This window comes from Tupaia chinensis, unplaced genomic scaffold (assembly GCF_000334495.1).
Source record: "Tupaia chinensis unplaced genomic scaffold, TupChi_1.0 Scaffold138725_1, whole genome shotgun sequence".
Taxonomy (NCBI): domain Eukaryota; kingdom Metazoa; phylum Chordata; class Mammalia; order Scandentia; family Tupaiidae; genus Tupaia; species Tupaia belangeri.
In genome coordinates, this window is record NW_006198617.1 from 32,541 (window position 1) to 39,640 (window position 7,100).

At 40.1% G+C, this 7,100-nt stretch overlaps 1 pseudogene; it reads right to left on the reverse strand.

The window, feature by feature from the left end:
• Positions 1–4,136: 4,136 nt before the first annotated feature.
• On the reverse strand, positions 4,137–6,262 carry LOC102497768 (centrosomal protein of 57 kDa pseudogene; annotated as a pseudogene).
• Positions 6,263–7,100: the final 838 nt, after the last annotated feature.

The window sequence follows — 7,100 nt, forward strand, 5'->3', positions numbered from 1 at the left end:
TGTATTAGTTTCTTCACCTTCTGGGATACCAGTTATTCAGATGTTTGGGTGTCTAATGGAATCTAGAAGTTCTCATATATTATCCTCATGGGTTTTTTGTTGTTGTTGTTGTTGTTATTTTCTTTATCTTTTTGGTGTTTTTTTTCCCTAGGTCAGAGGTTTTATCTTCTACATTAGAGATTCGATCTTCAGCATAGTCTAATCGACTTCTTTTTAAAATATTTATTTATTTATTTATCCATTCATTCCTTCATTTTAATTTGACCAGAAAGAGACACAGAGAGAGAGAGGAAAGTGCAAAAGCAAGCCACCAGGTCCAGGACTTGAACCATGGTCGGCCATGTGGGAGTGTCCAGCACCTTAACTACCATGCCACCTTGTGGTTCCTTTAATCAACTTTGAATACTTTCAAGAGAGTTTTTGATTTCCTGTATTTCAGACGTCATCTCTAATAATTCCACCTGATTCTTTCTCAGAATGTCCATTTCTTCTTTCATATCGTGGAAGGACTTAGTAATCTCCTGTGGGAGATTCTATTGCTCATTGTCTCTTTTCTGTTCCAGCTCATAGAATTTGTTCACCATGAATGTTCTAAATTCTTTTTCTGACATTTTGGTAATGTCCTCAATTTTTAAGAGAGATGGAAGGGAGTTTACTCTGTTCCTTTGATGGAGACATATTTCCTGTTTTTTTCAGATTCGAGGCTCTTCTTCTACTTCTAGCCATCAGAAGACATATTCACTTTCAAATACTTCTTAGGATCAAGTGTGTTTCCCTTTTACTGTGAATTTATGTATGCAGAAATCTCTTTTGGGTTGTTTTTAGCAATGTGGTCTCAAGAGGTGTACTCTATTCAAGAGAAGAATGTAGAAAAGATTGCGATGTGACCATCCCCCCTGGGGGGGGGTGATTTCTCACTTTCTGTCTCTTTGTCTCAATGTCTTTTTGGTGAGTGCATGCACCCTATTGCAAAAACCTTTTTCCCTCAAAAAAAAAGAGGAAAAAAAATTTGGAAGGGACAGAAAAGAGCAAGAGGGAGATGCAGATTTTTTTCCTACCTGGCTAGCACTGAGCTCTGTCAGTGGGTGGGGGTGGGGGTGGGGGAGAGTGGCCTAACTAGAGAGCTTTACAGTTGTGAAGCTGGACATAGAATGTATAGGACAGCAGAGATGGACCTGCCTGCATGGATTCTCTGAGATCACGATAGTTCTACAGCTCAGTCCATGAGATTAGCTGAAGACACAGGCTGCAGTACACCTATTGCTCCCTCCCTCTTTCACAGATGCAGGTTCTGACATCACTCCCTAAATGACATCCTGCACCTCAGAGTCTGCTCCCTGGAATTTAACCTGGAACAACAGTGAACAGTTTCTGGGGAAAGTGAGGCTTCATAAGCAGTAAGAACGCAGTCCTGGACCCAGTGGCTTAAACTCACGCCGGGTGCATGTACATACATGCCCAATATCCTGAGACAAGAATGGAGGAGAAGGGATTGCGGTGTGGCCATCCACCAGGGGGGTGATTTCTTGCTTTCTGTCTTGCTGTCTTTCTGGTGAACACACGCACCCTATAGCACAATCCTCTCCAAAAATAAATAAATAAATAAATAAAAGAACATAACTGGGATAAATGTAATTCCACCTGTCATGGGGATATCCATATATATCCATAAGCAATGAATGTCAAAGTACAAATACTTCAAAATTTAATGGTTCAGACTACTTATCTCTAAATTTACAGATTTCTTTTGCAAAATAGTTTTTAACTCATGTGATACATGTTACAGGAAAGGTGAATCAGGAAATTTGCCAATCAAGGAAAAGTCTGAAATACTATTTAGTGAGCATGGGACAAAGAATTGACTTGCAAGACCTGATAGGATTGGCGGACATTTCTGAGACATGACCAAAATGACCTTGGATATCATGGAATCCTTTCTACATTCCATGGTGGAGCTGTTTCCTCCTGGAAATCTGTAATTTTAACCACAAGCACCAGTCTCTGCAGGCACAAGTGTTCCACTCCAGTGTATAATTCAATTGTGAATGAGATGGCCATACAATTATTTTCTGTATTTTGTTATATAGTAACACTTCAATTTATTTTCTACTAACAAAAGTTAAAGTTTGAGCCAGCAGGTGGTTAAGGCACTGGATTCCCACATGGCTGACCACAGTTCAAGTCCTGGCCTGGCAGCTTAAAACTCACACTGTGTGTGTGTGTGTGTGTGTGTGTGTGTGTGTGTACCCAAAATCCCAGGAGGAAAAATGAAGAAGGGTTTGCAACATGGCCATCCCCCCAGGGGGATTTCTCACTTTACTTCTTACCATCTCTCTCTGTCTCTCTCCAGCAAGCACATGCTCTCTATGGCAAAAACCTTTAAAGAATGTTAAAGTTTAAGTAGTCTTCTCAATGTCACTTTGCACAACAGATAAATCCTTCAGTCTTTGAAAAGTTTTATGTGGCCCATAAATGTCTTGCTTCTCTGAAGGAATCAAGAAACGAAATTAATTTTCCTAATTCCCTTCAAAATGGCCTTTCTCCTTTGCTTTCCACCTTCATGTGAGGATTATGGTTTTTAGTTGTCTAGAAAATCCAGTCATGTCGAATAGGGCACATGCCCAGCACAAAGGCCTGACTGGATTACCGTTTTTTTCTTTTTAATTTAAATTTATTTATTTACGTTCATTCACTGTACATCACCACAGCATACAAAATGAGACTTTCCATCCAGAGCACACTGTATGTTGTCCCAATCAAGCACATCAACATACATGTTATTGTTGACAAACTATTTTCCACCTCTTATTTCCTGTATGTTTTGCTTTTCCTCCCCATCCTTGATTCCCTATCTCTTACCCCCTGCCATCTCCCACCCTCCTCCCACATTGTCTCTGGTATCGATGTTTAGTTTCTATACTGTTTTCCCCCCACATTTTATTGAATTACTAAAGATCTTAATTAATCTAAATATTTTCATAGCAAACACAGCTGGTATATACCTTTCCATGAACACAAGTCTAACTTTAGGCATTCTATAAAGTGGCACCTAGCTGGGGCTACATACAAAATGCGATTTCCCATCCAGAATACACTGCACAGTGACTTAATCCTGCATATTATTATCAAAAATTTTCCATTTCGGGAGCCAGCAGTTAGCGTAATGGCTATGTCGCTGGACTCCCACGTAGTCGACAGCGGTTCGTGTCCCGGACCCGGTGGCTTAAAACTCACGCCGGGCGCGTGTGCGTGCGTGCCCAAGATCCCGAGAGGAGAATGGAGGAGAAGGGATTGCGGCGTGACCATCCCCCCTGGGGGGTGATTTCTCGCTTTCTGTCTCTATGTCTCTCTCTGTCTGTCTGGCGAGCGCACGCGCCCTACAGTGAAAATCTCTCCAAAAAAAAGCTTGAGTTTACTTTCTATGTTACCATGAGAATGGCAAATAAATTACTAAAAATTATGTTATTGTCTCAATCACTGTGTTAACATCCTATTTAGAAATGTGGTTTTTGAGAGTTTATAACAAAATAGAGCCTTTATTAAACAGGCTATTAAGGAAAGTTTCAGCATTTCCTTGAAAAAGTTGCTTTATTGACTTAAGGGGCAAATATATAAAAAACTAACATGTCTTGATCTATTCAGAATTATGACTGACACTCTTAACATAGTATGACAATTGTGTATGTACAATTCGTATTGCACTTACACTGTATACTGGAAAAGGGGTTCTCTACAATTAAAAACCATAATGCTTTGACTGAACAGCATGATTACAAAAAAGTATTACTTAAAAAGTACAAATCATATGCTTCATATTGTTTTCCTTCTCTGTCCCAGTCTAAATTTATTCCACAATCTCATTTATTTCATTAATAATTTGTTTATACTCTAAAATATCCTTTAACAATTTTTACAGGTATTTGACTTAGTGATTGGTTGGGCCTTTGAAAACATTAAAAAGCAATGTAAGTTAAGTGCATTTAACACTGGTCAATGTTTGGAATGCCAATAAGCAAAACAAAAATCCTCTTAAATACATATATAAATATTTAAATACAGAAAACTTCATCATAGGTGAAGCATTGTATATTTAATGGTTGTACTGGAAAAGGGAAATGGGTTCTTCATGCCAGGGGAAGATTTTAAAGTGAGACTTTTCAAGCAAACACTGCTCATTGAACAGTCTCATAATCTTGAAAATTTTAACCTAATTTTATTTGTATGTATATAAAGAACTATTTTAAAAAATCACACCCACAAGTAAAAAATTGGTAATTTGTTTACAAAGTGCAATAAATCAGTACAACAAATTCATCTCAAAGTAACAGAGTACGTGTGGCTTCTCAGGCTTTAGAACTCTCCTGGTTCCCATTTGAATGGCCTAATGTTAAGTCATGCTGCATGACATAAGCAGCCTATGTAATTAAGCTTGGGCCCCTTAACAACCTGCTATTAATTAATTTCAACTTAAGCATGAGACCTGGAAAGTAAATTGTCAACATCTGACTGATGAAGTAAAGATTATCTGAATAAAATTTATGACCTGGTAGTAGTAGTCAGTAATCCCAACTCAAATTACTGCTTTGTAATGAATTCTGTATGATTTGCATGTCCTTCAATAACTGGAGATTTTTCCTGCTTTTTTCCCCAGGTCTCAGTTTGGCAAAACTCTTCTGATTTGTGGTCCTTGTGATTCCAGAAGAACGGCTGCTACTGTTTCCTTCTTCATCAAGAGTCTTTTTGGTAGGTTTTAATTCCTTCTTCTGTTTCTCTAGCTTCTGTTTCTCCAGCTGGGCTTGGTATTTTCGAACTTTAGTTATTTGGTTGGCTTTTGCCTCCATCCTTCCCACCAGTGCCTCCAGTTCGCACTCTAAGTTGTCTTTCAGTTCAGCGGTTGGACACTCTTGAATAAGTTTTGCAAGCTGCTGGTGATCAAAGCTCATTTGCCCAAATTCATCCTGTAAAGTCTGTAAGACTTCCGAAAGCTCTTCATTAATGCTGCTGGAGGAGGGAGGCGTTACTGACTTCTTACTTTTACCACCTTGTGAAGGTACTTGCTTTGCCAGAGGAACACTGTTGACTACTCGATCATTGCACAAAGCTTTTACTACGCTGCTTCATTAGATGCAAGACATGCTGAACATTGGCTACCACGGCATGGCTAGGACTGGTGGACTTTCCAGCTACAAACGGCATATCACCCAAGCATAATCTATAATGTGGCTGTCCGCCAAAATAGTTTCTAGAGCCTTTCTTTTCTGGTGGTTTTGACTTCTTTTTTTTAATTCTTTTTGCACTGGGAACACATGAAGTCGCCTTATCTTCCAAGATAAATAAATCTATTTGCTTCTAGACCAGTCTGCAACTCAGCTGCCTTAGCTTGCATGCGTTTCCTTTCCTGTTCTTCTTCATGGAGTTTTGCTTCCAACTCTTGCATTTTTTTTTTTCTGCAATGGCCTGCATTGTTGTAAGTTTGTTATACTCCTGTTCAAGAAGATCCAGTTTTTCAAGTTGGCTCTGAACATGTGTCTGATCATGCTGTCGTTCTCTTTCTAGGGAAACCTGTTTCTCTAAGACAGATGTCCTCTCCATTTCTGCATGCTTTATCATATTTCGCATGTATTCCAATTGCTTTTCTAAAAGGTTACATTTATTTTCTGCAGCTAACAACTGAGATGTCAGTTCTTGATTGTGCTTTGATTTCTCATTCTTTGAATTCTCCCTTTCCTGTATTTGTTCATCCAGTACTTTCTTATACTCAATTGTTTCTCTAGACAAAGTTTTCACACTTTCTTCTGCCTGAATTCTTTCAAGTTCTAAGCGTCGAATCTTATCTTGAAGATTCTTCAGAGCAGAAAATATGGCTCTGCTGTTGCTTTCTGGATAGGCAAGTGTAGGCTTATTTGGGGAGCGTCGCAGATCACTATTAAGGAAAGGCTTATCAGGTGGATATACAACATATGAAGATGAAGAATGGTGAACGATGCTTCTGTTAGACCTTGATGGTTCAGCTATAATGTTCGAGAACTGAGAACCAGAAGCAGCAGAGACAGACGCCGCCGCCATCTTTCAGCCTGTTCAGTGGGCCTCTGCAGCTCCCGGGCGGTCTGGGTTCTCGTGCTTTTCTTCAAGATTCGAGAGCCGCCCACCAGGGGCGACCCAAAGCCGAACCCCTGATGGAAGGGGCAGCGGATGCTGGTGCCGGGTCTGGAAACCCCTGCCACACACCCCCACAGGGACGCCCACGCTATGACCATACACAGGCAGGGCCTAGTTCCTAGAATTTTTTTACCCCTCTTTCTGACCCTCTGTCCCTTCCCACCCTCTTCTCACACTATCTCTGGTGTCCACAATTGTCTTCCATTGTGGAAAGCCCACCCACATTGTATTGATCACGCAATTTCTTAAATAATCTAACTACTTACCATGGTGAGTTTACATGGTACTATTAAGAAAACCAGTTTTTGAGACCAGCAGTTAGCGTAATGGCTATGTCGCTGGACTCCCACATAGTCGACCATGGTTTGAGTCCCAGACCCAGTGGCTTAAACTCACGCCGGGCGCAGGTGCGTGCGTGCCCAAGATCCTGAGAGGAGAATGAAGGAGAAGGGATTGCGGCATCCCCCCTGGGGGTTGATTTCTCGCTTTCTGTCTCTCTGTCTCTGTCTGTCTGGCGAGTGTATGCGCCCTATAGCAAAAACCTCTCAAAAGAAAAAAAAAGAAAGAAAGAAAACCAGTTTTAACTTAAATCATAGAAATGCTAAGGAACTTTTCTTAAAACCAGGAAACAGGTTAGGATTCTGTTCAAATGGTGGGTGCATGAACCTATCAGTCTCATGTACTTTATCTTCTGTTCTGATTTAATTTTCCCAATTAAATTCTGGGATATAATATTCAACTCCAGACTTGTCCCTACGATTAAGTGGGCCACTTTCTTAGTTTTTGAACTCTTATTTCTGTGTGTCTGTATTTAATTTTCCTTATATAGAGCACCCTTGAGAGCTTCTTGGAGATCTGGTCTGGTGCTGGTAAATTTTTTCAGCTTTTGTTTATCTGAGAATGTTCTTGTCTTTTCTTCCCACATGAAAGATAATCTTGCC